Source organism: Phascolarctos cinereus, unplaced genomic scaffold (assembly GCF_003287225.1).
Source record: "Phascolarctos cinereus isolate Bilbo 61053 unplaced genomic scaffold, phaCin_HiC Scaffold_3;HRSCAF=262, whole genome shotgun sequence".
In the NCBI taxonomy this organism is placed as follows: Eukaryota; Metazoa; Chordata; class Mammalia; order Diprotodontia; family Phascolarctidae; genus Phascolarctos; species Phascolarctos cinereus.
This window is the reverse complement of record NW_027555736.1, coordinates 179,252,520-179,275,893: the sequence shown is the minus strand read 5'-3', so window position 1 is coordinate 179,275,893 and position 23,374 is coordinate 179,252,520. Positions and strand designations below refer to the sequence as shown.

Below are 23,374 nucleotides of genomic sequence, written 5' to 3'. Positions count from 1 at the left end.
TATGCACTCATCCTTAGGCCCCAGTTAAAAGGAACTTAGAGTTGGGAGTGCATAAACAGTTACATTACTTTGGGGAGCTAAAGTCCCCTAACATACTGTAGATTTGGGAAGAGTTTTTAGGCCTGAGGCTATCTAAAGTTAATTCCTCTATAGTCCCCTGTTACCTCATGTTGACCACAATTCTCTAACCAATTCAGAGCAGTAGAAAGTCATGTGAAGTACTTGAAAATCATTTAGATAGTTGGAGAATTCGACCCAATAAAAGAGCCTTCTTCACTCTAGACCAGGGGTTTTTACCCTTTTTTGTGTTGTGAACCCCTTTGGCAGTCTGGTGAAGCCTATGAACCCTTCTCAAATGATGTTTTTAAATGCAGAAAATAAAATATGTAGAATTACAAGGGAAAATAATTATATTAAAGTAGTTACTAAATTTTTAAAAAAATATTCAGAGACTTTGAGTCCCTTGATCTAGAGTCAAAACATTTGAGCTTAAAAAAATAGTTTATACGATATAGAGATAGAAGGATCTTTTGCTGGTCAAACTACAAGGGAAATTTCAGGGAGTCTGTTATGGGTAGACATACATAATAAAGGAAGAAACTTGACCCATGCAACCTTTGACAGTCTATGTCTAGTGCTGATTCTAAGTCTGTGGTTCCAGACAATTATCAGACCTAAGGTTAGAAAGTTGCTTATTACTCTCATTATATCCCTTGTGTTTTTAAAACTTATTTTGAGGACTATTCACCCCCCCCCAAAAAAAGGTCAAATCTGTGTGATGGATCAGCCAATGAAAATTTCACTACAAAGATCCTCTTCTACTGATGTGCAAATTAAAGTCAGAACAAGAACTAAAAGGTCAACTGTAGCATCTAAGCCATATTCCTTCATTTATTATGTATATTTATCAACAAACCCCATGACTTTTGTCCTACATTCTGACAAAGGCAAACATTATTTTCCTCCTGCATTAAAATTATGGAATGTACTTCAAAGGTCATCTTATCCAGCCCTTACTGAGAACATGAATATTGTCTGCAACACACCCAAGGAGTTGTTACATAACCCCCACTTGCGCATCACCAGTGACAGAAAAATCACTATTCCTAGAGACAGCTCATTCATTTTTAGCCAGCTTTCAGTGTTTTTCCCCTTTATGCTAAGCCAAAACTCCCCTCCCTGTGATTTTTCCCCTTAGTGCTATTTCAGAGAGAAAAAAAAATAGCTTTTCAATTTCCCAATGGCAATTCATCCCATCCTCTGTCTCTTAGTCAATTCTAGTCTCAATTTGATGTCCTTTTACATCATTTTGTAGGATGTACATAATAGTGGACGGGCACAATGGGCTATTAATCAGGTTGCATTTTGTTGTCTAGGTAGCATGCATTTTTCATCCACTTGGTTTTTCCTCTGTGAATCCTTAGGCCAATTTCTTTTAAGTGATGTTGGGTTTCATTTACAAGACAGCAATATTCTGGGATTTGATTCAGTGAAAAAAGTGTAATTTGTAAATAGGAATATTTGAAGGATCCCATAATATTAAAAAAATCCTTTTTAGGTTTATACTCTGTGGTGGATATCCTCCATGACAATTTCAATGAACAAATACCTTATATTTTATGCCTCACTAGACAGTAATAATCTGATCGTTGTTGAACAGTTATCTATATTTATATATCTTTCAAAGAATCATAGAATTATAGTTGAAGATTATCCAATGGGCAATGGTAACACACAAGTACTTGGTAGAAGTGTCATAAAGGATATCAACAGGGAGATTTATAACTAGAAAAAAGATGGACCAATCATTTAGCAAGAGCAAGGAATAACCAATAGATTGCCAAAGAGGCCTATTGATATCTACATAATGGCAAAAGACCTATAAGAAAGTCCTCAGTAGGTTTAGTTGACCTCTTAGTATAAATTTGTAAAAGACATGTACAAAAGCTGCACAGGAAGGGTGGGCATGGAAAGGTAGCAATTTGCACTGACGGAAAGTATACCTGCGTAAGTGAAATCACAGATCCATCAAAATATTGAAGAAGTCCTTCTGAGGCCCAAATGACTATATAGTCTTTTTTTCCCCATGGTAATCCTTCAAATATTTAAAGATTATAATTAAGTTCCCTTCTTCAGTCTAAATATAACTATCTTCAAGTATCTAAAGGATTTTCCTTTGAAAAAAAAAGAGTCAGACTAGTTCAGCTTGGCCCCAGAGGGCAATATTAGATCCAATGTGTGGTAGTTGCCAAAAAAAAAAGCAAATTTGTATTTGATATAAGGAAAAATCTAACAGTTCAAATTACTTACAAATTAAATAGGGTGCTTCAGAGCTCCCCTTCACTGAAGTCTTTGAGTAATGTTAGACGGCCACTTCTTGGGTTTGTCGTAGAGGAGATTTCTATTTGAATCTAAGTTGGGCTAGATGACTTTTTAGTTCTCTTCTAATTGTGAAATTCTGGTATTATGTGATTCTGTGATCTCACAACCTGTCCTTTTATGGTACACTTTCTTGGTCACCTTCCTTATACTAACTACAATTCGTCAATATCTTACAAAATGTGGGATTAAGAAATGAGCACCATATTTCTGATATAGTCTGACTAAGGAAGGGTACAGGAGATCCATACTCACCTTCAAAGAATGGAGGTCAAATTGTAGAAATCAGGGGCAGGAGTGAATAATGAGTGGGAAAACAGCCACAGAAGAATTTAAAGCTAAAAGCAAACTAAATTGAATAGGTTGCTTGGGAAAGCAAATGAATTTTGATTCCATCTTTCTTGAAAGGATTCTAAAATCCCAATAACTTTCAACCCTAGTCAAAGAAGTAACTCTATGGCCTTTCAGAAAGTTTAACTGGTCTATGCTATCAGGGAAGCCTAACATAAATGGAAACCAAAGTGGCTCCATATGACAAGATTTTATTACTTACTCTATGATGTTTCCAGACTGGTAAGACGTAAGAAAATCTCAGATATTCCATATTCCTTAACATGACCACATAAAGACAAAATTCAGCCCAGACGTGAATGTTTTAAAGTTCATATTGTTTATTAGTTAGTGTTGGATACTCAAGATCCTTAAAAAGCTATCATTTCCAAGCCACCTCAATATTTTAAAACCATTGCTGAGTCCATGCTCCCCCTTTTTTTTTTTATCAAACTACAGGCATTTTATTGATCTGGGAATTTATGGCTTTGGGTTGATTGTGATATCAATGCTTTATTGTTAATGTTACCCTTATAAAAGACCATAAAACATAAATAGAAAACAGACCCTTATTACGCACACAGACTCAGCCTTGGTCGTGCACAGGTACAAGAATTGACCCCCATGTGACTACCTGGTCCCAGGGCACTAAGGCTCCTGATGTAAAGAACAGATTAAAAGCAAAACTAGACCAGATGTTTTTCCTATTAGATGGATTATGTTAGACCAAACCTAAAATTAGGAAAACACACTGCTCCTGATTTACTATCTTTCCATGATCTGTGACTGCAGCGGGAGTAGCGGCTAGTGGCTACAGAGCCAGATTGCAATTTACTAATGGGAGTATGGGAGTTGGAAGGCCTCACCCCTGACTGCTCTAAAAATGCTGAACGAGGGCCCCAGCCTAGTGATGAAAGCTGCTCTCTGATGATGGAAGCACAGTAAAAACAACATTAAAATCTATTTCAAATACAGCTGATGGAAAAAGTTGAAGAGGAAAATGGTGGGCCTCTCTACCCCCACCCCACGCCCAAATCTTTTCAGGAAGAACTATACTAGATTAGCCTAGTCCAGGGGATTTTCCTTCAGAAACACAACCCTGCTTTGTCTTTGAGGGTTGGGGGTGAGGGAAGGCTGAATTATAGGGAACTTTCCAAGCCAAATCCAAAGAATTTAATTCCAGACTATTACTTTCTCATGAAACAGGGAGCCAAGAGTGCCCTGGAATATACCGATGCTTTAAAAGATGTTTCCGATCAGTAGGTAAAAGGTGGAAATGTGACCCATGAGGATAATGTTCAGGATTGGGTTAATTCAAACTTGCTTCCTTTTTCTGCTCATAGCCTCATTGCTGCCTGTCTTTAAACTATTAGATGCCAGAATCATAAAATGCTCACAGTCAGAAAGGATCTCAGAGACCACCTATTCCAACGCGTCCCTGAAAAGGAATCCTTTCCATAAAAGTGGTCATTCAGCATTTGTTTGATTATTGATCATCAGAGTTCCCGGGGGGGGGGAACCTTGACTGGGGCCGGGGAGGGGGGAGAGAAGGGATGGTGATCTATTATTTCCTAAAGCTGCCTATTACCCTAGTATGCTAAACATGACCAATCCCTTCAATTGATCTTTATTTGACAGTAAGGTCTTTCACCATCTAAGTCATCTTTCCTTGGGCAATCTCTGCCTTATATGCATATGTAATGCAGACATGGTATGGGTCCTCACTTTTGCTCTCTGGGCTGACTTGTTCACCCAATCTGCACTCCACTGACAGACCTGACATTCTCAGAGGAAGATACATCAAAACCTCTGGTATTCCTAGAAGGTTGAGGGAGAATATTACTCCTATTACTCACCACAACAGCTCCTGAGCCCCCACTGGTATGCTTCCCATTTAAACAAAATCATTCACCATGATACAATTTCCTCTTTTTTTTTTGAGAGACAATCAGGGTTAAGTGACTTGCCCAAGGTCACACAGCTAGTAAGTGTTAAGTGTCTGAGGCTGGATTTGAACTCAGGTCCTCCTGACTCCAAAGCCAGAGCTCTATTCACTGCGCCACCTAGCTGCCCCGATACCATTTACTCTTAAGGCAGGTAGGTGGCATAGCAGATAGAGTACTAGACTTGGAGTTACGGACACCTGAATTCAAATCTGGTCTCAGACACTTGCTAGCTGTATGATCCTGGACAAGTCACTTAACCTCTGCCTGCCTCAATTTCCTTAACTGTGAAATGGGGTTCATAATAGCACCACCTATCTCACAGGGTTATTATGAGAATCAATTGAGGTAATATTTGCAAAGCACTTCACACAATGCCTGGTACATAATAGGTACTTAATAAATCTTCCTTATCCCTCACCATTAAACATAAAACATTTACTAATAACATAATAGTAAGAATAATCATGCCACTTATTCAACAGAAGTTAAGAGCAGAAATAATAAAAATGCACCAGTCCACTCATAAACCTGGGTTATACTTTCCTCTCATATATACCTAGTGTTAATGGGGGTAAGTAATAACACACTTAGAGAAATCTAGTAGGGAGGTGCATGAGAAAGAAAATTTATTCATATGCCCAAGGCAACTCACACATCAAGATAGCAGGACTTGATGTTCTGGGTTCCTTCAGATGAGATCTTGAGACACATATCCTGCTAGGCAAATCTGCTCCCTTTTTGTTGTCCACAGCTCTCCTATTGGTCAAAGCTGCTTCTCTGCTGCTCTTGGGCCACCGAGGCAGTGACAAAGCTTTTTGGCAGTCAGACACTCTTTGCAGGGTGTTGGGAAAGCGTTATTTTCTCTCAGTGATGAGAATTTCCAAGCTCCTCAGATGTTCTCTGAAGTTCTGAAAGGTTTTTGTCTCTCAAAATGTGGATAACAACAGGACCATGCAGGCTTTCCCTAGTCAGATCTCCAAATAACAGGAGATTCTCTTTTGCCTAGACAGCTCTTCAGCAAAGCTAAACCTCTTCTTACAGAAAAGCAGTTACTAAATCTGTATTTCTTCTTTTCAAACCAGAAAGGATAGGTAAACTGTCATCTTTGAGAGGTTTTCCCTCTCTTCAGCTGCAGATGGCGCTAGGGAGCAATAAGCCCAGACATCTCACCCCTGAGCAGTCAGACTTAGTTCTCTTCCAATGAGCTTTCAATAGCTCGAGAGGATACCCAGCTTCGGTCAACTTTCTCAGCTGACTTAGCCCCTGTCATTTTGCTATATCCTGTATTCACTAAGTAGTTTTTCTCCTAAGTCCTATAGTTACAGTTGCCAAGGACATCAGTGCTTAGCTTCCTCATTCTCTTCTTCTGCCACTATGCAGTCAACCTAATGATGAATCTTTTTAAACTTAGGCTGCTCAACATACAAGTCTGTCATTGAAGGCACATCATGAACAGTGCCAACTGGAGAGAACCTAAGCTACTGCTATAGCCTTAGAGAACTCAAGCCTTCACCTCCACACCCTGATGAGACATCATGGGAAGAAGAGCTAACTGAAGATTACTTAGCACTTGAACGGATACTGCAAGTGCTCTCTAGTTAAATGTCATGTCTTAATTTTGAGTTACCTTTCCAAGTAAATTAAAAATCCCTTAAAGACAGAGACCTATGATGTCTTAAAGAATCACAGATCCAGAGCTGAAAGCTAGAACTTGTGAAATCAAACCCCTTCATTATACAGATGAGGAGAGTGATACCAGGGAGGTTAAGGAATTTGCCCTGATTAGAGCTTGTCAGTGTTGGAGGCAGAATTTGAACTCAGGTCACACTAACTCCAAATCCTATGTTCCATTTATTACACCACACTGCCTCTTTTTTGTTTGAAAACCAAACCACTCTACAAATATTTTGTACAATGCTAAGCTCACATTAAAAACACTATCAAGCAATAGGCAAATATCCACCAATAGAAATATTTAATTGATGAATTACTAGGCTTTGGTCCTACTTTAGAAGCCACTGAAACATACAGATATGGCAACACATTAGAAGAAATGACCGATTCAGGTTTTCCAAATGGTAGATATATTTGAAAGAAGTGAAAGATGGTCATCCTAGCAATTTTTTATATTCACTTTTGTGATTTTAAAATTCTTACCCAAAGCTTTTATTTGTGGTGGCAAAGAATTGGAAATTGAGGGGATGACCATCAATTGGGGAATAGCCGAACAGGTTGGGGTATATCAGTGTAGTGGAATATTATTGTGCTATAAGAAATTATGAGCTGATAGATTTCAGGAAAAAACTGGAAAGAGTCATATGAACTGGTGCAAAGTGAAGTGAGCAGAACCAAGAGAACATTGTACACAATGCCAGCAATACTGTATGATGATCAACTGTGAATGACTTAACTATTCTCAGCAATGCAACGATCTAATAAAATTCCAAAGGATTCATGATGAAAAATGCTATCCACCTCCAGAGAAAGAATTTATGGAATCTGAATGCAGATTGAAGCATACTATTTTTCACTTTCTGTATTTTTCATGTTTTTCCCCCCTCTGGATCTGTGTCTTCTTTTACAACATGATTAATATGATAATATGCTTGACATAATTGAACACGTATAACCTATATTAAATTGCTTACTATCCCAAGGAAGGTGAGGAAGGAAGAGAGAAAATTTGGAATTCAAAACAATTTTAAATGAACATTAAAATTATCTTTACATGTGATTGGGGGAAAATAAAATATGAAGAAAAGAAAAACTCTTAGCCAAAAATTGTTGGCTATAAAGTGAAGAGATAGGACTACAGATTTAAAACTAGAATGGACATTAGAGTTTATCTAATACAACCCCCTTATTTTATAAGTGAGGAAAGTGAGGTTTAGAAAGGCTGAGTGACTTGCCAGAAGTTGCACAGGTAACAAGAAAGAGAATGAGGATTTGAACCCAGCTCCTCAGACATTCAAATTAGTCTTTTTTTCCACTCCATTCCATTGATTTATAAGCTCCCTTCCACCTCGGATATTCTATAATTTTACCTTCTGATGTTCCTCTAAGCTACTTTGTCCCTCTTCCTATTCTTTTAAAGTGTTTTCTCAAATCACAGCCATTAACTTTTTGGCTCCTGAGTCAAAGATTAAAGCCAGATTTCTACTTTAAATGTCAACCTGTGAAGTTGACAGAATTGTGTGCCTTGTATCTATAAAAGAGATATCTAGAACTCAGGTCCTTGGGCCTCTTATTTCCTTTGGGGCTCAAGGCTCTTGCACCTTAGATGCCCCTCCTCTTGCTCATCTAGCTGACCTTCTATTGGAACAAACAAAATCACTGGAACCCCTACAGAAGGGGAAAGTGCCTGGATTGATTGGACTGCTCAGATTCAATAAATAATTGCTCCACTTTCTTCAGTTATAAAGCAAAAGCTCTGTTTGGCAAAATTAATGTATCTAGGATAAGAAAGAAATCAGTTGATTGGTGGGGGGAGAGAAACCTTTATATCAGATATCTCTCATAAAGGTTTGGCATCTAACACATATGGACAACTGACAAGTGCATATAAGAACAAAAGGTACTTTCTGATAGACATAAACAAAGTCAAAGGATATCAGTAAATACTTTTCAAATAACAATTGCAAACTATTAACAGCTACATAAAGGAATGCTCCAAATCATCAATAAGAGAAAAATGTAAATGAAAACAGCTTTAAAGTTTCACCTCATACTTAGTAATAGGCAAAAATGGCAAAAGATGATAATAATTAATACTGGAGATGCTATGGAAAGATTACCATATTAGTGCATTGTTGGTAAAGCTGTGGATTACTACAACCATTCTGGAAAGCAATTTGGAATGATGTAAATAAAGTGGCTAAAATGTATATATGCTCCTTGACTGAGAGATTCTGTTGCTAGGCATACACTCCAATGACATTATTGACCAAAGAAAGACTCTATATATACCAAAATAATTATAGGCACACGTTTCATGGCAGCTAAACTGGAAACAAAAGAGATGGCCAATGATTGGGGAATGGCTAAACAAATTATGGTGAAATATAATAGAGTATTACCATGTTGTGAGAAATGATGAATGCGATAAATAGGAGAGATTTATATGAAATGATACAAAGTGAAGTAAGCATAATCAAAAAAGTAACATACACAATGGAATAGAACCCGACCTCAAGAAATTTACATTCCACTGGGGGAAACCGTGTATATATATATATATATATATATATTATATATATATATATATATATATATATACTCAAAGTAATAAAAACTACATTCACAATAAATACAAAGCAATTCCTCCCTTCACCCACTCTGCTATGGGTGAGGACTTATCTCTGAGAGAACTACCTCCCCTTCTCTTGATGCAACTGCACCTGCATTCAAAGATTCTCTTTGATACTGACCTTTCCCTCTTGCAACCCTAACTGTTTTTGCTCCAGGCAAACATGTTACTAGATATGGATCTGATTGTAGAATATGACTATACCATTTGACGTTCAGAGCAACCACACGGGTGTGCCTGTGGAACAGAGTGCCTTATTCAGTCAGTGGCTGATGTGTGACAAGCAAAACTTGAAACCAGTACCAAGGCCAGATTATTATCCCTTATGCCATCCTGCCTCTTATTACAAAGTCTTTATAATAATGTAATGATGGACATTTTGGATTCTCCCATTTGCAATAATAAGCAGAATGAAAATAAATACTGCTTTACTTTAAACGGTAAAGTGGACATCCTAAACTCATTGAACATATATGCTCAAAAACCGTTCTACCACAATTGGGGGTAGGGAGGACCAAAGAATAACTGAACAAATTATGACATATGAATGGATAGGAATACTATTGTATAGTAAGGAATAAAGATAGTTTCAGATAAAGCTGGGAAAATTTGTATAAACTGATGCAGAGTAAAATAAGCAGAAGCAGGAGAATAATTTATACCATATCATCAGTATTGTAAAACGAAAGACTTTTGAAAGACTTAAGGACTCTGATCAACTCAGTGATCAGCCAAGATTCCAGAAGACTCATAATGAATAATGCTATCTTTCACCTAACAAGTAAACCATGAATTAATAATATATAGAATGAGACATACATCTTTCAACATAGTCAATGTGGGGATCCACTTAGAATGAAGCTCATCTCAATTGCCTATGTCTCCCTTCATTCAACATTTAAGCTAGCCTGTATGCAAAATTTCTGTGAACTCATCTCTACCAAATTAAAAGAGTTTTTTTCTTTTATCTTTTTTCTTTTTTTTTCTTTCCTTTTCCTTTTACAATGGGGAGAAGTATATGGAAAGAAGAAAAAAATGCCTTATAATTGAACAAATAAAATGTAAATAAAAAAGATAAAATTAAAAAAAACTTCTTTTACATATACCTAACGAGACCCTAAAATTGCATTAAAGCAAAACAGAAATATAAATGATACTTCAAGTCTTAACATAACAATTTGCCCTTTGTCATTGTCATAGTCATTGTCAAAAGGATATAAAAAAAGAACATGTTAATACCTCTTTAGAATGTGTGACTTTAGGAATAACTTACCTCTGACACTAATATCCTTTAATACCTCATGCAAGTTGCTAGCCTCTCTGGGCATCAGTTTTGTCATCTATAAAATGAGGAGATTGGATGAGATCTCCTCTAAGTTCTTTTCCAGATCCTAACCTATGATCCTCTGAATGTTTCCTTACTTGTGTTTAATATTGTAATAATGACTGGAATATTATCTCCTTTAACAGGAGAATTGATATTCAAAGGAACATCTGGCTGGCCAATGATCTGGGTGTATTAGTCAAGAACAACACATAGTGATAAAGTAGGAATGCCCTTCTGAGCTCCTAGACAATCTAGTGCGGTTATGTATGTATTGTAGGAAAGCCAGTAGACTAGATTGCTCCCTGACAGAAGAAGGCTGTCATCAGATAGCCCAAGTTAGACTAAACATACACTAAAAGCACCAGTAATTTGTGATTTCCCAATGACTACATACTTGGTGAATATTTACTTATTAAGTCCAGGAACAGCAGTAGCTTTACTTCATGCAGCCTTCTCTAAGCTAATAAAGTTAAGGGTAGATTTACACCTACTGTCAAAACAGTTAATAACCATTCCTCTGTAGTGTATTCAGATTGTGTGTGTGTGTGTGTGTGTGTGTGTGTGTGTGTAAAACATTGCTCAGTGTGCTACTGTTGTCTCTCAAAGACTACAGTCTCTGCCTCTTATCTCACAGTATTTTTCTTTGTTTTGGCTAAAGTAGGCATTTCTAGGGCCCACTCTTAAATATCCCTCAACTGCAAATAGGATTGGAGAGGTATGCTTTCAGTGGAAAAAAAAAATTATCTAGCTATTTGTGTTCTTAGAGAAAAATCTGAGAACCTTTCATGAATTGCTATAGGACCATCCCCAGGTGACATAGGCTTATCGCTAATTACTTGAGCTTCTGGCACATCTACAATTTCCAAAAAAGAATTCTCTGGGAAGCACAGCTTCAAGAGGAAATGATGTAATCATAGCACAGGGGGACCCTCATTAACTACATTCTCTGACATTTAGCACAGGATTGTACCTGTCTTTTAAAAGATGACTCATTCCAATACATGAGACATTTGGGTATGCATTTTTTACATTTATGAAAAGCAAAAAGTATGTATCTTGTTTAACAGACTATCTGATGGATTTTTTTGTCCTATTAGCTGTTAGTGACACAGTAACTATAGGACAAAAATAGAAGTCAGTAAGTTCATCCTCCTCTGCCTGTAGGCATGAAAGTACTTAAACCAGAAAGATAATTGTTCATCATTTTCTTTAAAACCTCTAGAGGAAGGATATAATCGTTAGCCTGTAAGAGTAAAAATGCGATACCTTTAAGTGATATACTCTTTTCTTACATTCTATTAAGAATCTTTCCACGCATTCTGTTATGAATTTTGCTCAAATATAAGCATGAATTTGCAGGTAAACATACACACACACACAATCTATGTCATTCAAGAAAGGATAGAGTTTCCAATAATGGAAACTGGTGGATGTAAGAATTTTGTAATGTATTATTTTGCTAAATGTAGCCATAAAGGGATTATAGTATGCAAGTTTATCTCACATTATACAATAACAGTGTCCCTTAAAAGATGTTTATAAATAAAGTAATTTTAAATGTTTTAAAAGAACTTAGTAGTCAAGGTAATCCAGGGTTGTGATTCTGCAAAGGGAATAATTTCCCTTTAATAGTTCTTTAAAAAGACAAGGTTATATATATAATCATATTATATTATATTTAGATATTTCACATTTCTTTTTGTATTCCCAGTGCTGTCACATTTGTTGTAGGTGCTTAATAAATATTGTTGATTGATCAATATAGTCCACTTAGAATGAAGCTCATCTCAATTGCCCATGTCTCCCTTCATTCAACATTTAAGCTAGCCTCTATGCAAAATTTTTGTGAACTCATCTCTACCAAACTAAAAGAAAACTCAGTAATTCTTATCCTACCATCTATATTCCAGCCCAAGTGATTTACATGACATGCCTCCTACTTCCATGTGTTTGCAAAGGCTATCCCCTGCCTGGAATGGTCTCCTTCCTCACTTCCATCTCTTAGAACACCTGGTTGCCTTCAAGTTTCATCCCTAGCATCACTTCCTACAAGAGGCTTTTCCTGATTCCCTCAGTTATCGGATCTCCCCTCATTCTATTAGTTTACAGTTTTATATATGTATATATATATATATATATATATATATATACACATATATATATGTTTATATATATGTTTATGTATATATATATGTATACATACACACATGTATGTATATACATACATACATACATACACATATATATTTGAATTAACTTCTATAGATACAAGTTGCCACCCTCTACCCTGCTCAGTAGAATGAAAGTCCATTGAAGGCAGGTATTATTTCATTTTTTTTTCTTTGTGATCCCAGAATCTAGCACAATATTTGGCACATAGGAGCATTTAATAACTGCTTGTCCAATTGAATTGGATTTAATTGATCATTTTAAAGTTATGATAATAGTACAATATTCATTCATTAATTTATTTGCTTTGAAATCCTCAGATTATCAATGGACATTTTCTGTTTTCATCCTGCAATCAGGAACCACCAGCTTCTTATAAAAGAGCCCCAGCATTCCACAGTTGTTTTCACAGTGAATGTTGTAAACATATTGAAGTGCTATGCCACCTTCATTAAGTCACATGATACTGATACTCTTCTTCCTTCATCAGTTTCTCTAGATGCTAAACTCACTGAAGACCTCAAAAACAAGTCCTCAAAATTGTTTTACTTAGATTGGGGGCCATTGGCAGCAGAAACCACGCAATTTGCATGCCTACAGTGAACCAATTTTCCAGTACTAAAAACCAGGAAACATGGTCTGACAAATGATAATTTTTTTGGCAAAATTTCTTAAAAAGTGTTCTTAACTCCTTTAAATTTAAGACTGTCCTTGGAAAAGGATATATGGTCAGCATATGTATTCTGCTTCCCAGAAGCATGGCTTTCAGTTTCAAGCTCCTCTCCAGTAGCCTAACTGTGCTCCTAGTTTGGAAAATGTTGCCCGCAACCAGATTGTACACCAAACAGAGAGGCATGAAATAAACTTGAGACATGGGCCAGGTGGAGCAGCATTACTGACTCAGTTTATTCATCTGAAGGTACAGGATATATAGAGAAAATCTAGCCTAACTTCAAAGAGTCCTCCCTGTCAGATACTCCCCAAAACATCTGCTGAGGACATGACAACATACATTTCCTTGTTATCAGGGTTCCTAGATTAGGTTGTATTTTCCAAGGTTTTCCCAGGCCCCTTGGCACCACCTGCACAGAGGAGTGAATGTGTAAATCTAAGGTTCAAAGAGTGAGAAGGAATGTCTCAGGGACCTCCTAATCAGGTAGGGATTGGAGAGCCATACCACTTAATCATTGAGCCCTTTCAGGTAAAAGCCTGGGCAGAGGTCAAACTCCGCCTTGGATCTTAAACCCTTATCACTCTTAAGATCAGCCCTCAGCAGGAAAATTATCTGAACTGGTTTCACATTAGATATGGTAGGAATCTTAAGAATTTGAGTTGGCCAAATTAGGCCATTTAATCCAACTTAATCACTTTACAGACGAGGAAGTTGAGTCCTAGAGAGGTGACATGGCTAAACCAAGATCACACAGGTGGTCAGTAGCAGAGTTGGGATTCAGATTCAGATCCCATGACTCCAATTTCAGAAGTCTTTTCACAACACTATACTGCCTTCCATGTCCAGGTTACTTCTTGCATGAGAGCAGAGGTGAAGAAAGAGTACGATTAGTTATGGGATTTCAAATTTAACGTAAGATCCAAAGGGAAAATATTATTTATTAAGTACCTACTTGTTGAGAGTCACTGTTGTGTAGTAAATAAAAGGTCTGACTTGGAGTCAAGAAGACCTATGTTCAAATCCCACCCAACAAAAGAGCAAGTCATTTAATGTTATGAAGCTTTCGTCAACTCTACTAAGAGTTGGACAGGTTCTTATTTTTTGGATGCACCATAGATGAAGTCTCAAATCATTAGTATATTCATATAAGTACCTGGCATTGTGTTAGAAATATAAAGCTGGAAAATGAAATAATATCAAGCCTTCAAACAAATCTCTGCCCTTAAGGAGATCCTGATATGGATTTGAGGAATTACAAGACCTGGTTCTAATCCATTACTAACTAACCACAACCTTAAGTAGTAACAACAATCCAGATATAGTATTTTAAATTTAACATTAAAAATACCTCTATGAGTTATGTAGTAAAACTATTATCCTAATATTCTAGCTGAGGATACAAGCACATTGAGGTTGACTTGCCCTTGGTCATAGAGCAAACATCAGAGCTCAGGTTTTTTGCCTATGAGTGAAGGGTTCCTTCCACCACTGTCCCATGAAGACTTTGTTTTCCTATGATTCAGTTATCTTATCTGTAAAGGGAGGGAATTAGACTAGATGATCTATACGTTTTATTTCAGCGCTAAGATTCTATTATTTCAGGGTTTTTTTAATCTTTATCATTTAGTCCTTTCTCTCAACTGGAAAGAAGGCTCAGTGTGTTTATTATGGGTTGGGTTAGCCTCAATTAGTCTAATTAGTCTTTAATGAGGTTTAAAAAAGACTGGCTTATATAGATAAGAAATGGAGATGCATAGCTTTGTCCTCTGGTCCATTGTGAAGCAGCTTGGCTTCTAAATGCCATGGCCATTTGGGGGTAAAGGGAATGGGGGAGAGAGAAGAGAAGAATCCAGTCCTTCATCCCTGCAAGGGAGTCACACTCTATGAGGCACTCAGAAATCTGGTATGTTCCCAGGTTGCACTCTAGCTATAGCAACTCCAGCCTGACTGAGGCTTTTAAGGGTCGCCCAGGAATTTGGCCAATTATTGTTGATCCAACCACATTGCTCCCTTCCTACTCAATAGGAGAGAGAATGTGGTGCTTCCTAAAGGGATAACAGGTTATTAACACCTCGTTAACACATTAACACCTCATTATCTATGATTCTATCTATAATTACATTAACTCACCTGGGGAGGGGAGGAAAAACAAATCCCCCTTCCTTTAAACTCTAATGGGCAATATGTTTTGCTTCCTGGTGGTGCTTTCACCTTTATTCAACTATTTCCTTGGAGTTTGCCCTAGGAAATAGCTAGGCACCTGACCTCATGGTGGGTTGATTTAATGTACTTGCTTCACCAAGAATAAACAAAAGTTAAGAAGAACCTTACTAAAAGAAGAATCAAAACCAAAAATCCTAGTAAAATGTCAACCACATTTATCTACATATAAACAATGACACACTGTTTATAGGAATCTGTGACTTTCTTACAATAGCAAATGTATGGCTGGTCCACATTTTAAACATCTGCAGCATTCTTTCCCCATCCTGGGTCTACATGTGGGGGAAAGAAACAATGGGCTTTAACTGTGCAACATTCTTGTTGAGTTATAGCAAGGCGAGCTGAGATGTGCCCTTAGGTTTGGAGCTGGCTATAGGAGAATGTAATTCTAAACTCTCAACAGCATCTGGCACAGACTTGGTACTTGCTTAATGTTAACTCTAATGACCATGCTCCTACAGAGAAGAAACTGCTCTGTGGGAATAAATGAGTAAATACTTCTTCTAGAAGTGAATAGAGCCTTGGAAGGGTTAAATTGGACTATTAGTATCCAAAGGACTTCATTCCCCTGGAACAAGAAAACTTAAAACACCAAGGAATATTTGCCCATGGGAAAATAATATTCTGGTGTAATTATCTCTTTAGATTCAATGAGATCAAGTAATTTTGAGCTCCAAAGGAATCTCAACTAGGCCTGGTACAGTTTTCTCATATGGCTTCCAAGGGCCAAAGTATATGTTGATATCACTATGGCAAAAGGTTGGGGAGTTGTCCAGAGACTTTTCAAAATCTAATCAGGGAAAGTAGCTATGGTACTGGCATATTACCCAGAGAGTACAAAGAGATGGCAAATACCTTCATATTTTGTGGGTATTTAATCAATTCATTTTTTTTTCTTAGTATCTTTGTTATGGTCTTGCCTGAAGGTGAAGAGAATGATTACCTAAATTTTTGAGGACCCTACCAGAGTCAAACATTTGGAAGATGCTTGTTATCTAATCCATTGGTTCATATAAGAACAGGACATATGTATATGATTTTACTTTTACTGGTGTCAATGTATAACAGGTAGAACTCTGGACTTGCCATAAGGAAGACCTGGGTTCATCTCTGCCACTAAATAGCTTGGAGCACCCCAGGTTAATTCACTCAACAGCTGTGGGCCTCATGAAAAGGCTGAGTGAGGTGGAATCTCAGGTCCCTTCCAGCTCCAAATCTGTGTTTCTATGCCTATCTAAAACAGAGCCCTTATAAAATAAAATGTTATCAAGGATTACAATTTTAGCTAAATATGAAGTATCCATTGGGATGCTAATAGTCCAATTGTTTTTATCAGCCTTACCCACACTGATAATGAGCCGTTCAAGAGGCAACCTTTGGACTTAAAAGAGTGTTATACAATCCATTCAAAAAGGAAATTTGAACTCAAAATGATAAGCAGTTAAGCACTATGATACATCAGTGACCCCAGGAGCACTAGATATGCTCTGTGCTTTTGAGTCCTATTCTATCTATATCCATAGAATGAAACTTGCCAAATGCTATGACTGACATGCATCAGTTTGGGCATGTGGGCAGCATCTCAAACATAGGAAGTAGTGACAAGATCAAGGAGAGCATCCTTTGGCATCTGAAGGACAGCAGCATATATGTACACAGGCAGCTAGTGGAGAGATCCATATTGGAAAATGACTGTTTCCCATACAGAAGCATATGATGCAGCCTGTTATTTATAAAAATATGCTGCACATGCCATAGTTCTGGTGATAAGCTCTTCTGTTTTGAACGTCTCCATAATGAGCGGAAATTCTCTATCTTTTTTTTCAGAAATCATTTCTGGGACTGCATGCAGTGATAGTTGCCTTTAAGAATGCTCCACAGATGCTTCAAATCATTCATTTCTCATAAACATATGGGGTCTATTCTCCCATCACTGTGCATAATGCCTATTGACACTAATGGGAACTATGCGTGCATATCGCTATAATTTGGATCTCAAACATGCTGAAATTCCCTGAAACTAGTCACTACCGAGATGAAAAGCAACTAGACCAAATGGAGAGAAGGATCCCCCAAAACTAGATTCTCAAGTCATGGAAATTACTCTTAGAGAAGATAAGTTTATCATGCATCCAATATAATGGATTGCAACAAGTGAAAGCATTCTACTTGAGGCAGTGAAATTTATAGGGGACCAGATTTTCAGTTATTAAATTAAGGAGGTTTTTTGCAACCATGATTGAGAATATTTGCACAACAAATCAAGATCACATTGGCTTGAAACTGCATTAAAAAATTCTCAGGCCAAGTGTATTCCATTTCTAAACTGTCAGCCATTAGCACCATACAACCTGACCAAGTGGATAGAATGCTGGGCCTGGTGTCAGGACACCCTGGCTTCAAATCCTGCCTCTGACACTTAACTAGCTATAAAACCACAAATGAGCATATCACTGAACCTTTTTCAGCCTCAGGCAACTTTCTGAGATGCTAAGTTATGGAAAAGTTAATACTGTGTCCTCATGGACAAGTCATTTAATGTCTCTGAGTCCCAAGCAACTCTCAAAGATTATTATAGATAAGACCCCTTAGTGAGTGAGAGAGACAGACAGACAGAGACAGAGACAGAGAGACAGAAAGATAGAGACAGAGACAGAGAGACCAAGACAGAGAGAGACAGAGACAGAGAGAGACAGAGAATAATAAGTAACATTTATATTGTACCTACTATGGACCAGTCATTATGCTAACCACTTTACAATTATTATCTCAGCAACCCTGGGAGGTAGGTACTATTACTAGTCCTATTTTACAGATGAAGAAACTGAAGCAAACAGAGGTTGTGATTTGCCCAGGGTCCACACAGCTAAAAAGTATCTGAGACTGGATTTGAACTCAGGTTTTTCTGCCTCCAGACCTTTTGCTCTATTCATTAAACCACCTAGCTCTCTATCTAGATAATAGCTAGATGGATGGATGGATAGATAGATGGATCATTTATTACGCACTTACTATATGCCAGGCACTATACTAAGTACTGAAGACACAAATACAAGCAAGCAAGGCAGTTCTTGAACATAAAAGAGCTAGAAGGGGAAAGAGGAAGGTACTCCCAGAGGACAATGCTGAAGGGAAAGAGGAGAAGGGGGAGAAGTAGAAGGATAGGAGTCTAGAGAGAGTGTGTCTTGGTGTAAATGAGGCCAAGCTGGTTGGTGTCCTTCCTAAAATGTTGGCCCTGAGGATGAAGATACCCACCAATCAGGAAAGAAGAGTTTCAGGTCAGAGAGCTCTCCAGGGACAAGTTACTTAATCTTTCAGGCACTTTTATAAGACAATGACAACAATAATAATAATAATAGCATTCATATCTTGCTTTAAAATTTGGAAAGTACTATATATGTGTGAGTGGGTTGGATGTGTATGTATTTTTACACACAAACATATATTTACATATCTAATCTAACTATATATGTATGTGTGTGTGTGTGTGTGTGTGTGTGTATATATATATATATATCTCGCTTGACATAATCTCTGTGTGTGTGTGTGTTTTATTGGTACCAAATGTATAACTACGGACAAGAAACTTAATATTTCTAAACAATTGAAATTTTAATCCTATTGCTATAATGTTTATATTAATGTATGAATCTAGTTGGGAAATCCGTATCCCATTCAAAATTCCTCCTACCAAATTATCTCTTAGCATTGTGTTGTAAAAAACAAACAAATTGGTCTTTTATAACTAGAGACTATAGCTTATATAAGAGGGGCTCAAATTAGGGAAGATTTGCTGAGCGCTTTAAAGTCCCATTTCCACATCAGAGACTGTAGCAGAGTGCCTAGCTCTGTATCACAGCAGTTTCGTTTTGGCCAGATTCCAAGATGGAGGGGGCTGCCTTAGATCTCGGTGGGAGGTGACCATTATTCGTTTGGGGGAAGCCATTTGAAGCTGGCAGGTGAGCCAATTCTATCACTGAGGAGAAACTACTGCTGATAAAGTCACCTTGTGACAAGTGCCTCCCTGCTGTGGGTTAACTTCCCAAAAGGAGGCTGGAAGAACCCATAACTGTACACAACAAGGAAATGAAGTAAAACAAATTGGTCTTAATTTGACGCTGTTAAAATAAGAAATGTCACCAGTGCAGCTCTGAAGAATTATGAAGAGCTTCTGCAGAGATTACACATTTAGTTAAACCAGAAACTCACTTACTGGCCAGGTCCAAATGATCCATCTTGGGGCTTAAATGGACTGAGAGTATGAAATAAGCCTTTTGACAGACAGGTCAACCAAGCAGTAGCCCTTATGCCTTATTTACCAGACTTGAGCAGAACAAAAATAAAATAAAATATAAATCCAGTTCAGTCCTTTTTAAAAAGTCCAGAGATAAATAAATGAACAAATGAATAAAACAGATGTGCTAGTAAATTTCTATGTGGTGAACACAAGAATGGGTTCTGCATCAGAACTCAATGTTCTCTCTCTGTGTTCATCTCAAAGGACAGAAACCTTTCTATACTTTGGTTTCTGTGTGTAAGGGGAAAGGAAGGGGCTGGGGATCAAAGGGTCTCTGATCAACTTGGTAAACTACAATTAACTTGATGGGCAACAGGCTGTGTCTGGAGGCACCTGAAAGGCAGTTTCCCATGGAGAGCATGGACATATCCAATGGTGCCTTCTTTTAGCCTCTAAAATTTAGAGGACACAGACAGCTCTTTATTGGTCTTTAGTGACTGCGGCTACCTCCAAGATGATTAGATAGCTAGGACGCAGAACAGAATTATAGGAGGAGCTGATCCTCTCCAATGTCCAACAGAACAACTAGGTCCTTTTTAGTTCCTTTTCAGTCTTTTCATTTGTACCTTTCTTCCAGGGAAGGTGAGTAAGAGATTTATTCCTTTCTTCCCCCTAGAGCAGTTGATGGTGACTTTTTAGCAGAAGTAAATGATAGAGGTAGACATGTAATTGAAAGTCACCTGAAAGCTAGTTTGTGGAAAGAAAGATTATGGAAAATGGCGAAGTAGGTCAGAAACTTCCAGGCTTTCCAGGTTTCCTCCACAAACAGACAGAAAACCATCCCAAAATGAATGTAGAGCAGCAATATAAAAGTATATAAGACATTAGATCACAGTGCTAGAGCTAAAACTGGACATCAGAAGCTATCTAGTACAATCCCCTCATTCTTAATGTCTTGTCCAAGGTCACACAGGTTCTAAGTGTCAGAGGTAAGACGTGGACTCAGATCTTCTGACTTCAGAACCAGTATTCTTTCTCCTGAATGATACTATCTCCTAAACCCCAAATTCCAGAGTAAACAAAGAGATGCAGAGGACAAAATCCTAATATCCTAGAGAGGTCTCAGAATCTAGCATACTTCCCAGAAATGGGAGATTTCCTGGGTGGCCTCAGCCATGGGGGTTACCTTGCAAGTAACTCCAAATTTTAGAGTTTCTATCTTCAGGCATCTTGAAAAAGAAAAGGATTGCCTCGATAGTTCCTGAGAAGTGTTAACCTTGGGGAAAGAACTGGATCACGATCATGGTTTTTGTAGCAGAATGACTAAAGTTTCTTCAAGGTGGTTGGAAAGGGTAACAAAAGATCTACACTTTGCCATTTCTCCACTATTACAATGAATTCCTTAAACAGCAATAGTTTGATAGAAGAGGTATTTCTGTTAAGTAGCTTAAAAAAGTTTCCCTTGTAGAGGAATCTAAGCCCTGAGAGGGTCTCTGCTGAGTCAGAAAGGGACTCCTGGAACAGTGAAAGCTCTGTGAATCCTTTGATTATGTGTTTTTCATACTGTTGATGAAACTCTGTGAGCTTTTTGCACCTTCTGCATTTTCCACAGGGTGATATAAAGGCTGTTCTTACTTGGTATGTACTTATTATACTGAAGGCTTGCATGAGAACTAAGTGACTCTGTTACTCATATTTGGGAAAATCTAGGCTATAGCTACACTTAAAATTTATTTTGGAGATTTTCCCAGAGTAAACTCCAGGGTGGTGGGATAATAACAATAGCTAGCATTTTTGTAGACTTTTAAGATTTATAAAGTACTTTACAAATGCTATCTCATTTTATACTGACAAAAACCAAGAGGGGTAGATGCTATTATTATCCTCATTTTATGCATGAAGTAACTGAGGCAGACAGAGGTTATATGACATGCCCAAGGTCACACAGCTAGTAAGTATCTGAGGCAGGATTGAACTGCAGGTCTTTCCACAGTGCCACTTGGCTGTCTCATAACAAACCAAAGAGAAAATATGGTTCTTTACTGGGTCAGCTCCCAAGACTGGATCTGGTCTTTATGAACCCTGAGCCATAGACTTATTTTCTGTTTATATATTTGATTACTTCAAGGTTCTATAATTTTGTGTCAGAGATGTTTCCTAAAGTGGCCTATCCAGGACTTTGCCTGAGGGCACTGAAATTAAAGAGGATCCAATAACCAAGGTTCTCTCCTCCTAGAAACAACTGAGCTTAACACCTAGTTAGCAAAAATAGAGTCAAATGGGTAGCTGTCCAGATGCTGCTACCATCTTCCTCTCACACCTTGCTTCTACTCCTAAAGTCCCAGGGTCTTTACTCATGAAGGCAGGTGTCCCAGGGCCTCTTTCTCCATTGCTTCCCCTTTTCTTCCCTTATGACCCCTTAAAACTTTCTTTTTTTTTTTTTGTAAAATTGACTTGAGAGTTCAGTTCATGCTGCTTGCCTTGGGCACACTTTGGGAAGCTTTCAGTCGATATGAAAAATGATCCTTATGGATCTGGTATAGGTTCTCCTTCCAAAGATGCAGTCCACAAATATTTTATACCTTAGTAGATGATCTTTGAGACTCTCTAGGGCTGAAAAAGTGATCACCCTGAAGCCAACTCTTCAAACTTAACTAAACTGGTCCTCAGACAACAAGAATGCAAACCATCACTGGGCCTGTCCTGAAAGGCTTTTGTAGCTTGGTAGAGTCTTCCAGAGTTACTGCTTCCCTGGCACAGCCTTTTGAGAAGCTGGGGTCACTTCTGTGCCACAATGAGGCATAAGTAAGAGTATTTCAATTTCTATACATGTATATATTGCTAAATGAGTGCCCTTGACTTCTGGGAACCTAAGCATTTTTCCAACTGACAAATTACAGACTGTGGGCTCACATAGTGGGAAGAAGTTGAGACTTGAAAGGAAAGGTTCAAATAATATAGAATATATATATATATATATATATATATATATATATATATATATATATATATACATATATGTATATACATACATATGTGTGTGTGTGTGTGTGTGTGTGTGTGTGTATAGGGAAGAGAATTTAGAGGTCATTTAGAATAGAATAATAGGATAATCATTTGAAGAAAAGGCCATCTAGTCAAATTCATTCATTTTACAGATGATGAAACTGAGGCTCAGAGAGTTAAGTGATTTGCCCAAGATCATACCGTGGCAAAAACAGAGATTAAACCCAGGATCTCTGACTCCAGATCCACCATTCTTTCTAGGAGGAAAAAAAATGAATTAGCCAAAGTTCTTTTTCTATACCTTCTCTGCTCCCCTTTTTGTATCTCTTTTCTACATGTTGATGATCCTAACCCCAGCATCCCTCTCACACTCTTCTCAAGTTTCCACCATCTTTATGTTACTTTACAGCTTCCCTGAATCTCTTGTTCCACCAAGAACAGAGTCCCAGATTTCAAAATTATTCTTTCCTTATTTCCCAATAGATTCCCTCCCCCTATTAAACTTTACGTTTCCTTCATGCTAGCTTTTAGGAAGAAATTAATTCATACCAAGTTGTAATGACTGACAATGAGCAAATTTGTTTACCTTTTAAGAAATGTAGACATTTTTAAAAGATGCCTGCATTTTTCATTCTTAGGATTAAATGTCTAAGAGACTTTAGCCAGATCTCTTTCACCAAAATTATCTTCCACATCATTATTTTTTATGCCAAATCTGTTCATCTTTCTTTGACTTTTTTCTTGAATTCATAATTTGTTTTGATAACTGAATTCCAAT

At 37.6% G+C, this 23,374-nt stretch overlaps 1 long non-coding RNA gene across 1 annotated transcript in view; it reads right to left on the bottom strand.

Moving 5' to 3' along the window:
• LOC144456198 (uncharacterized) overlaps nt 1-23,374 on the bottom strand; it is a 67,826-nt gene that overhangs the window by 17,220 nt on the left and 27,232 nt on the right. The gene's annotated exons all lie outside the window — the stretch shown is intronic.